This window comes from Callorhinus ursinus, unplaced genomic scaffold, assembly GCF_003265705.2.
Source record: "Callorhinus ursinus isolate GAN/ISIS: 27379988/994484 unplaced genomic scaffold, GSC_fseal_2.0 scaffold62, whole genome shotgun sequence".
NCBI classification, from domain to species: domain Eukaryota; kingdom Metazoa; phylum Chordata; class Mammalia; order Carnivora; family Otariidae; genus Callorhinus; species Callorhinus ursinus.
In genome coordinates this window covers 1822814-1833978 of record NW_027397124.1, presented here as the reverse complement: position 1 = coordinate 1833978, position 11165 = coordinate 1822814, and the positions used below count along the sequence as shown (strand labels likewise).

At 41.8% G+C, this 11165-nt stretch overlaps 1 protein-coding gene across 4 annotated transcripts in view; it reads left to right on the top strand.

Annotated features, from left to right (window-relative positions):
- CCNY (cyclin Y) overlaps positions 1–11165 on the top strand; it is a 304247-nt gene that overhangs the window by 222777 nt on the left and 70305 nt on the right. The gene's annotated exons all lie outside the window — the stretch shown is intronic.

The following is an 11165-nucleotide window of genomic DNA, read 5'->3' as shown; positions in this document are numbered from 1 at the left end:
TTTATTTTTTTTTATTTTTTTAAAGATTTTATTTATTTATTTGAGAGAGAATGAGAGATAAAGAGTACGAGAGGGAAGAGGGTCAGAGGGAGAAGCAGACTCCCCGCTGAGCAGGGAGCCCAATGTGGGACTCGATCCCGGGACTCCAGGATCATGACCTGAGCCGAAGGCAGTCGCTTAACCAACTGAGCCACCCAGGCGCCCTCTCTCTCTTTCTTTCTTTCTTTTTCTTTCTTTCTCTCTCTCTCCTTCCTCCTCCCTCCCTCCCTCCCTCCCTCCCTTCCCCCCTTCCCTCCTTCCTTCCTTCCGAAGATTTTATTTATTTATTTGAGAGAGTGAGAGAATACAAGCAGGGGGAGCAGCAGGCTTCCCCCCCAACCCCGCATGCTAAACAGGGAGCCAGATGTGGGGCTCCATCCCAGGACCCTGGAATCATGACCTGAGCTGAAAGCAGATGCTTAGTGGACTGAGCCACCCAGGCACCCCTAGAATTTTCTATCTTGAAGCAACTATCCTCATTTTGCTAGTCAGCTGGATTATTTCTACATATGTTCTATAGTAGCAGTTTTTACAGCAGAGTCAGACATTTTCCTTTAAGAATTGATATTTGCATAAATCTCTAAAGATCAGAAGTGTTTGTTTTTTTAGACAGTTTGTAGAAGAAAGCAAAATATAATCTTTAAATAAAATAAAATCTCTGTTATCTCTCTTGTGCCACTTGAGAGCTGAATTAAACCTGTACACTAAGGGTAAATGTTTTCTTTTTGCCAAACTTCTACTACCCAGCTTATTCTGCCATCTTTGTGGTTTGTTCCAGGTGTGTGTATAATTTCTGTTAAGGATTTTTCTCTCTTTTCAGCCCCTAGCTTATCTCATTGTTCCCTGGCCCTTGGCTACAAAGGACAGATAAAAGTTACACAATATAGTGAACATGAATCTTCTCAGTTGGTTTCCTGTAAAAGAGCAGCCAGAGAAATTTGTTAAATGACCATGTAGTGACCAGGATATTATATTACAATGCTGGAGTCCTGTGTAATTCAATCCCTGACTGTTTTGGCAAATCACTAAGCTCTAATTTAGAGAAAATCCTAAATTGACTAGAAAATAGTCAAACATTTATAAGACAGAGACTTCATTTATAAGAACTGATAACTTTTCAGTAATGGTTAGGTTACAATTTTTACATGGTAAAATGCTGAAGTGATACTGGTGATCTTTACTCAAGCTGCCCCTGACTTGATCTGAAAGAATTTGGTGCATTTATAAAATAATCAGTGTTTCCAAGCATAAGAATAAGTCATTCTAGGCATCAAACACCTGTGAAATAAGTTCTAAATATATCAGGTTAAAACAAAACAGAATATGTATTTCTTGGCCTGGTAAATTGGGAAGCCATTGGGAGGGGTAGGATATTGCAAGGGAAGGATGGTGACAGTGGGGAGGAGGGTTTGGGACAATGAGAATCTAAAACAATTAAATTTTGCACTTAATGATGCAAGATTGGCATACTTTCAGGTTTGGTTCCTGTTTCCTGTGACTTCAGGGTACAGACCAATATCATTCAGGAAATTTTCGAACTGGAATCAAATGGAATTGCAAAAGGGCCTCTTAATAGATGACACATAGCATGATTGTCTTGGTAAAATGAAACTCAGCCATTTTCCCACCTAACAGAAGGATTGCTCCACAAATGAGTTAGGGAAGTGTATCTTCCCCCTTTACCTTTACTACAGATTTCATTCCCCCTTCCTCTCCTGGACCATCAGAGTATCGATTACTTTGATCCTTTTGTTTAATCCTTCAGTTTCTCCCTAAATGCTGGATCTATGAGTCACACAAGAAATACAAGAAAAGGAAAGATAATCAATAGCCTTCCTGAGGTTTTCTTCTCTACTACTCTCTTCATTGAAAGCTTCTATACCATCTCTACTTCTCTTTCCATTCACTTGTCCGCTGGCGTCTTCCCCCCAACGCCGTTCTGTGGAGCATGTGTTGTAAGGTTGTTCAGGGACATCTTTGCTTCTGTTAGCTCTTGACCTCTTGTGTGACATTTGCTGCTACTGACTATTCCTTGCTCCTTAAAACTCCTTCTCTTTTGGCTTTTTATATTCAAACAGACCAATTTGCTGAAAACAAGTCCCTCTAATGAACAATTGCTTTATAAATAATTTTATTTTAAAAATAGGTAAATTTGGTAACTTCAGTAAGTTAATTCTTTGGTGAATTGATTATCAGTCAGGGAACTATTTGGGGATTTGGTCCCGAGAAACCCTCCCTTTCTTAAAGGTCCTTCTCTGGCATCCTTGATCCAGTTTTTCATTCATCCCTCTAATGTTGGTATTTCATAGGGTTCTGTGCTTTATCCTCTTATCTTCTGGGTTTGCACACGATTTCTCACAATGTCCGTTTCGACTATGATGTCTAGCCGGATTTTTCTCTGCTGTGTTCAGATCCCTTATATCTGTCTGCCTGCTGGACATCTTGATATCTTCCTCTAACTCAGTATGTCCCAATCCGAACTTAGTAACTGCAGTTAATGTCCTGCGTTTCCTACTCTACCCAGGTCCCCCAGCCAGGGGAGGCCTCAACTTTTCCTGGACTCATGTTCTGGCAGTAGTCCTGCAGCTGACTCACGCTGACTTGCAGGAGCTGACTGTGCACATTTCTTCCCAGTTCCAAGTTCAGTGACACCATTTTTGGAGTTTGAAAACAGTCACAATGGGAATTTTTACCCCGTAGAAATTGACAAATGCTACAAATCAGGGCATTTTTTTAAGGCAGCTGTTAAACATTTATTGGCACACCATTACAGCCAAGTGATCAAAGGTGTATTACTTTTTACCTCATAAATGTCCCTGAATCTGACTACTCTTTACCATTCCCATTGCTGCCACCTTAGTTGAGACTCCTCTGTTTTCTCAGTTGGATTACTGCAGCAGCCTCTGGACTCACCTGTGACCTTGTCCCTTTCCACTGCTATGGCTCTGCAATTGTTAGGTGAAAAGACTTTCTGTAAATCAGATCCGATTATATCTCTTGCTTGCTTCATCTTTTGTAATGGCTCCCCAGTTGCCTTAGAATTAAATTTCAAATGCCTTAGTGTGATAATGGGCAAGGCCCTTCATGCTCCATCCTCTGTGTGCCTTCTCAGCCCACTTTCTTCTTTTGCCTCTCTGTGCTTCAGCCATATGGAATCCCTTGCAGTTCCCCTGGTGTGCCGTGTGGCCTCCTGTGCCTTTGCGTTTACCTGGATTTCCGCTTCTGTCTTCTACACAACTCATTTCTTCAGTCTCCAAGCCTCATTTCAGCTATCACTTCCTCCCTGAAGGCGTCCTTCACCCCTCAGGTTGGGTTAAGTGGGCCTTTGGTGAGTTCCCGCTATATCTGTGAATGCTTTCTTCATAGTCTGAACCATATTGTGGCATTTAGAACTATTTTCTTGTCTGTATTGCCAACTAGCTCCTAGAGGGAACGTGATAATGGATCTCAGTGTTTCCTGTGCCTTGCTCTGCCTGGGACAGAGGATATGTTTAACTTAGGTGATTGAAAGAAGGAGAAAAATGACAAAAGCCGTGAGACATTTTTGATTTGCTTGTGATCATTCTTTGCTTGCACAAACTTCTGTTTTCATTACAAGACCCCCATACTTCTGAGAGCATTAGAGCAGTCCAGAATTGTGGGTCCCACCTATGCCAGTTTATTTTTTATTTTTTTGGAAGAAATGTTGTAATTTTAAGATTATAAGGCACACAGCACCTTTTAGATTCCTTTCTTTTGAATTTGGTGATCTCCCCTTTCTTCTTCAGGGTGATGTACTCCTGCAGTAGTTTGCACTGGGTTTGTGGGTCGGAGACTGTTGTTGGGGTGATGGCAGTTCTGTGAGGGCAGCTCCTGCTCGGGGCCACAGCCCGGTGCTCTGTGCCTTTGCAGCTCTCTGCTCTGCAGACCCGTCATCCTCTTTCCTGCTTCAGCGCTCGACGGTCCGATGAACACACTATGTGCCATGCTCCGCACTGGTCAGCTGTTCATTATTCTGCTCTACCTGATACCTGTAGTAAGTCATTAGGACTTAAATTAGAATCTACTAAGTTCCTTTTCCCTCTTATATCAAAGAGATTTAGGCTGGCCTTGGATCCTTTTTCTCAGTGTTCAGAAGGAGACTGGAAACTTTACTATAACAGATGATAATGGAGTGCTTGCCTACTGAGATGTCTGCCAGCTGGCTGAAGTGAGGGGTATTCTGTCCAAGCCAGACTCGCGGCTCTCTCAGTCTCTTCCTCACACAAATGGGATGTCATTGTAGAATTTCTCTGTATGAGAGCCACTCAACAAAGAAGAGACCAAGAAGGTTTCCTTTCGGGACCAGGTAGGGTTGCCAGGTGAGAGAGGAATTAGTTTGCTTGGCCTACCTTGGCTTTTCATGCTATCATTTTAGCTTGTGGGGAAGAAATATAATTCCTAGTGGTTTTTCCTTTTCTATACTATTTTAATTCATTGTTTTCAAAGACACGAGAGTCTACTCTTAAGTACTAGGAGAAAGCAGCTAAACCACATCTTTTTTATTTTAACTAGTATGGTTTCTAGAAGTTCTTTACCTTGAAAAAGAATTTGGACAAAAATAAGAACTTATGTGTCCGTGTTTGTGTGTATATGTCATCTGTGTGTTCAAGAGTTTCTTGAAATAATTAAAGGAATAAAAACCATTTTCTCTTGAGTGACTTACAGCCAAAGTAGAAGCATTAAAATTCAGAAATAAAAATATGAGCCCTGGTTTTCTTTGCACATTCTTTCAGAAATACTGAAATTGAAAAAAATGTTTTGTGGCCTTCCTTTGTTCAGGGTCATGTTTTTGTTCCTGGGCGGTGTTGAACTTCTCTATCACAAGGGGACCAACCTTTTTGTACTCCTTTTATCTGGCATTTAGAAGCAGCTGACCCCCTGTGCCCTGCCAGGAATCTCTTCCATCTGAGCGTTCCCACGACCTTTCTGTCATCCCCTTTCCTACATGTCCCCAGCTCTCTTCGTCACCCTCCTATGCGCTGTGCTCTGCCGTGCTCTTGTCTCCATGTCCCTGTCCCTCACTCTGTGCGTCTCCTGTACAGTTTATCCGGTTCCATAGGGAATATTTTTGGTGTTAGATATGGAAGAATCCATAGGACCCCAGAGCTCTTACACCAGTGATTTTCATTCTTTTTTTTGTCCTTTGCTTACATACCATGGAAAATAATTTTGAAAAACTATGAACTCCTTCGAACATTTTTATGTTGATTATAAAAATTTTTCATCTTATCAAAGGATGTAATTTTTAATGTATTTTAAATATGGACATTTTAAAATAAAACTATTCCTCTTTAAAAAAATGTTTCAAATAATATCTTAATACCTTAGTGATTTGGTAATCCACCATAAATCATTTAAAAATGTATGAACGACTTGTCTTTAACAATTGGAAATTTCATATGATTTCTTTTTCATCTTGAACTTGTATTTCCATGTCATTTTCTCTATAGAATTTTATCCTAATGTAATACATTTCTAAGTCATTTATCACACATCATACTTCCATTTTATGAAAATATGGATCTAAGTTTAATTTTTATTTCTCACCATTGTAAATCTCTAAATGTTAAAAGTAAATTCTGGATTTATGTGTCATTATTATTGTCATTAGCCCTTAGTTGATCAAAACAATGCAAACATTAAGATTTTAATGAATAATTATTAAACAGAGAAGTGGAGTAATTTTTAGAAAAATACTTCTTACTGAGATGCTCCTATGGCTGAATATTACATATTACTGGAATGAGGTGCTAGTCAACATCAGATTCTTTGTTTTTATAGATGTAAATGCTGAGGAACTTTGTTCATATAGGTACATACATGGGAATAGGAGATTTATTATAGTAATAGCACTAAATTCTATTTCCTCTGATTCATATGTCAAAAAGTCTCCAAGGGATTTATCATCCAAAACCATTCCTAATGATCAGCTACAATTCAATCTTGTTCTCCTTCAGCTTTGTTGACAGAAAGGAATTGGAATCCCTTGATTTGCAAAAGAGTTTGTCACCCAGTTAGAGGAGCTTCTCACTTCTGTAGTTTCTGGGAAGTATACCAAAAAGACTTTACCAGACATACAAATGACTTTTAATTATATCTGCTGTTAAAGAAAAACATTTCCATTTGATGGCACCAGATTTAACCTGATACACTCAGGAGCCTTGGGAAAATAAATTTGTGATTCATTTCAGAACACCGTGCCTGGGTCCTTCAACCCCCATTGAAGTTTGTATACCCCTCGAAAGAGGGAGTGATCTTCACTTTATTGTTTTGATTTATTGCATTTATTGAGAAAGCTCACATTTACATCTCTATGCCATGTACAGTGAATAGATCATAGAAGGAACTCTAATATATGTTGAATGAAAGATTCCCCACCTGTCCTTTTCCCTCTGAACTATTGTTTTTTTAGCTTCTCTTTTGATTTAAATATATTTTTGTCAAAATCTTATGTCCTTCATATGACCTTGTTGACAAAGCTAAGCATCATTGTCAAGACAGTCAGTAAAATCAGACTTCCTTTCTGTCAGAAATGGTCTGATTTCATTTCTTTTCAATTCATGTCACGTGTCGGTACACATGCATATGGCCACCTTCACTCTATATGATCACGACAAATGGCCAGACAGGTAGGATGAAGGATGTGCCTTGCCAACAGTGTGCTGTACCTTTATGCTCATCCCTGTGCTCCCCTGGGTCTCTCCCTTAGAGCCTGCGTCTTTGACGGAGTCTAAGCACTGAAGAGGCATGGTGCTAGTAGAAACTGTCATCCCAGTGTGGTATCTGTAGATGGAGAGCCAGAAGTCCTCACTGTGCCCCTAGTAGAAATGTCCACAGGACAGGGCAGATTCCAGGCTGTGCTGCAGGTTGTGGAACCTGGATTAAAGGCCGCAGCCTCACCCCTGGTGTCTGTTTTGTCCCTTGGGTGCCTTGGGAGAGGTCTTTGATGTCAGGTTGGTGCATGTCCAGGGGTGGGTTGGCATGCCTTTTCTGAGAAGTGGGAGAAAGGTAACTGTGTAGAAGAAGGTGGGGACAGAGTCCCTGCCTCATACCTCAGCCATGTTCAAGAGTTCTTTGAAAACCTCATTTCAAGACTGCTACTCTAGTCCAGCCCTGAATTATCTGTTGACAAGATCATTTTGGGAGAGAGAATGATGAAAACTAGTATTGCCCTACCTTATCTTTTCCTTCTGGTCTGGTGGGGTAGATGCCCAAGAAATATCAGAAGTCCAGAGTAGTGAAAAGTCAGTCCGTAAGTAGGGGGCCGACTGTGATTATCTTTAGCCTGTGGTGAGCCTCTTCTTGCAGGAATCGTTCTTTGGTCTCCAATTTGGCGGCCAGGGCTCTGGAGCTGACCTGAGGCTCTTGAGTGCTATTACTTAGCTTTATGGTTATGTGATCTCCTGGGTCATAATTTCCTGTAAATTGGCAGTGATCATAACTGTCACATTAGTAGATTGTTGTCATGAGGCAGTAGGAAGATGTCTTGAACTAACACACAATAAGCAGTCAGTCAGTGCCTACAGTCAGTCTCTGCTCTTGTGCCTGTGAAGCAGGTACTTGGGTCCCTCAGCGCTGACACCTGGGACTCCCCTGAGCCATTCTGTCCCAGGACCTCGGCAGGGAGAAGCCATACCGTACCTTGGCACTGTAGTTAGGTATTCCAGATGGATATTTCTCACTGCCTGAGAGACATTCCATCTGGCAGTCACACAAATCCCTCAGGGTTGTTATGTCTAAATTAGAAGTCACCATCTTTCCTCGCCTGTCTACTTTCTTGTCTTGTTTTTTTTAAGGATAAACCCACTGTCGGCCTGGGTCCCCAGCCAGCAGCCCAGGAGTCCTGTGATTAATGTCTTGTGTCCCATCTCTCCCCTGTATACTTGGTATCTCTTCCTCCAGTGTCATGACTCACAGCTCATATTCTTTCACTTGATCTGTGACCATGGGCTCTTTCCTACGTTCCTGCTTCCAACTCTGTTCTTTCTTTGCCTCCACTTTGCTACCAGAAGGAGCATTCTGTAACACAGGTCCACCAGGGCCCCCCCTGCTCCAACTGTCCTTCTCCGGTGGTTTCTGCGCGCCCACAAGGGACAGTGAGCCCTCAGCGTGGCATGCAGCCATTCCCTCGGGCCCTTTCTGCCTTCCCTGCCAATCCTCCCCTGCCTCCTGCTGTGTGCTCCCATAGTTCTGAGCTGCTCCTAGTCCTGAACGGCCAGGCCCTCTGCTCCGTCACAGTGCAGCTGACGCACCATCCTTGTCTTCAGGGCCCTTCCCTCTTGCCTGTGCCAGCCCAGAGTCTGCCTCTTGGCTGGCGCTTCCCTGGATTCCCCACATTTCATCCATTCTGATAGTTCCCCAACTGTAACACCTCTGAAATCAGGACAGGCAGTGGCTTCTCAAAATTTAACTGGTAGCATTTTTTTCCTTCCTAAGTGGCAACTAGAATAAAGGTGTACCATAAAATCAGTGGCATTAAATTCAATGCAGTTTGTATATTCCATTCCTGTGGAGTTAATTTTTTTTTTATGGCTTGTAAATAAAGAAATAGTGGGTTGGTGTACCCACTAAATTCCATGTTGTTTTAGATAGGGACAGTGTTTTCCTCATTTTGCATTCTCTGTACCAAGCACAGAGGCTAGCACATCTTAGAAACTTAAAAAGAAGATGGATTGAATGAATGAAGTAATGAAAGAATGAAGGCAGGGAGTCACTCCTGGGCCGACACACGAGGGCATTGTGACAGTCTCCCTCACAAGGTGGCGCTCTGGTTTATGCTGCAACATCACTTTCTTCCACCTTTCCTAACTTCATTAGAAAGGGACATGTCCATTATTTGAGGGCAGGGGAATGTAGGTTTTTGAGGCCCAGGCAGTGTATTTGGACTTCTGTCTCCCAGGTCTGAACTTGACATGGCCATCCTACCCTCAGGGCAGCTCTCCTGTCTCTGCAGTCATCTGTTGAGCTGCACGAGAGGGGTGGTGCAGGGTCTCTTGGCCATGCTAAGCCCTGTAAATTAAATGCACAAGGGAGGTCCTTTTTGGGCTCTGTGGCCCACTTTTCTTGGAAGCGTTGCCTTGTGCCAGTGTCTGATCTCTTGAGCCTTCCAGTCTGGAGGAAGCTGCTTACATAATACAAATTACATTGAAATCAAATTAGACCCAGGATATCAGTTTTTCCTCAATATGCCTTGTACTTTGTTGTCTCTCCTGGCCTATGCTTTCCCCAGATTCAGTTTCAGAAAATTGCTCAGTGAGGAGAGACCCAGAGCCAAGGCTGGGATGGTCATTCATCCCAGTGGCCATAGAGCTTTATGTCCTCTCCACCCCAGCTGTGTTCTGCTGTTTGCTAGCACCCTCTGGTTTGTCAGTTGCAGTGATAAACTCTTACTTTTCTACAACTTCTTTCAACTCTCCTTTTTAAACTGTGAGGACGTTCAGTCTCCCTTCATTTAGCACAGGCTAACCCTTTCTGTACTCTTGACAGCTTCTCTTGTTGATGTTTGTGGTCAGCTCCTCTGCGATATCTAGAAGGCAACTGAATTTCATTGATAAGTCTGTCAGTCACCATGTAAGAACAAGTAATGCCTTGGAAAGATTTCCTGAAGATAGTCATGTATTAAAGCACAACCTTCTGGAATCAACCTGTTGGAGCTGCAAGCCTACATCCATCACTGTCTGTATGATTCTCTGCATCTGATCCGTGTGGTCTTCCTGAACCGCAGTAGACTAGAGGTTGTGCCTCCTTGTGACATTGTCAGGAAGACCAACTGTCAGTGCATATAACACATCTGTGTCAGAGCTCTGGGCACAGAATCTGAGACAGCAGAGGCTCTCAGTAAGTGCAGTCCTTATTCTGGAGTGTAGGTACTCATTTGCTCACCTGGATTGAGGTTCTTCCGTGACCTCGGTCTCTTAGATATGAGTCCTTCTTTATGCCGACTGCAGCACTTCACACTGAACCCTGGGTCTGACTGGGAGGAGACATGATGGCTACCAGTAGAAGAGGAAAGGGTGGTCTCTGGGCTCTGCTATGCCCAGACCCATCTTTTTCTGTCCATGTTTCTTGATACAGATAGATCAACCCTCTCATTTAAGAGTTGCTTCCACACACCTTGAAAGCAAACCAGGAAGAGGTCAGACCTGAAATGGTAGGAACCAACATTTGATAGCAGTCCTTTGTGAAAGTATAGAGAGCACTTTGAATCTCACTTTAAAAAATCAAGTGATAACCTTGCCACCCTGTGCCAGAATAGATTTCTGGTGGGTCCACTAGTTGGAGGTTAGCTGTGATGAACATAATTATAAATATCTAGAAACAGTATGAGTGAATATTAATCTCAGAATGGGGAAGGGGGCATGTAAGCTTATAAGACCAATAGGAGAAATTGCCTAAAAATGAAAACTTACGTCAAAATGCATCCTAAAAATTAAACCGTCAAATGGGAAAAATAATACATATGAGAAAGGATTAATGGCCTTATGTATTAAAGAATTGTTGTACAACCAGCGACACTGCTAACACACCAACAGAAAAATGGGCAGCTTGTACGTGTGCACATGTATATGTGCTCGTTTGTATCTAAATATGTTAAAATGCAAAAGTGCATATAACACATCTGTGTACGTGTGCATAGAGAAAAGAGACTCCTTGAGAGGATACACACTAAAATAATAAGTTATCCCTGGGTTGTTGGATTATATATTTTTTCTTTAGGTTTCTCTGTATTTTCCTAATTTAAATTTTATTTGTATCTTTTTCTTTATACTGTTTAGTATTTTCCAGTGTTTTTTTATAGTAAGCATGCATTTCTCTTACAATCAGCAAAGTTCTAAAAGAATCCACTTTATTTAGGTTTCTGTGCTTCTGAGTAAATCCTTTGGCCCTAGGTAAACAGAAAACTTCTGAAGTTAGTTGGCAATTTATTAGATGGACACTTGATCTTTGAATGGTTTTCTCCATATACCTATACCTACTTCTGCTACCTCTTCTGTTCTCTGGAATCTTCTGCTCTTCATGACTGATCTGCCCTAGACGTCTTTGCAGTTTTTCTTATCTTTTCATTTTTGTTTCATCTGCTTTGCTTATTTAGATTTCACTTTGAA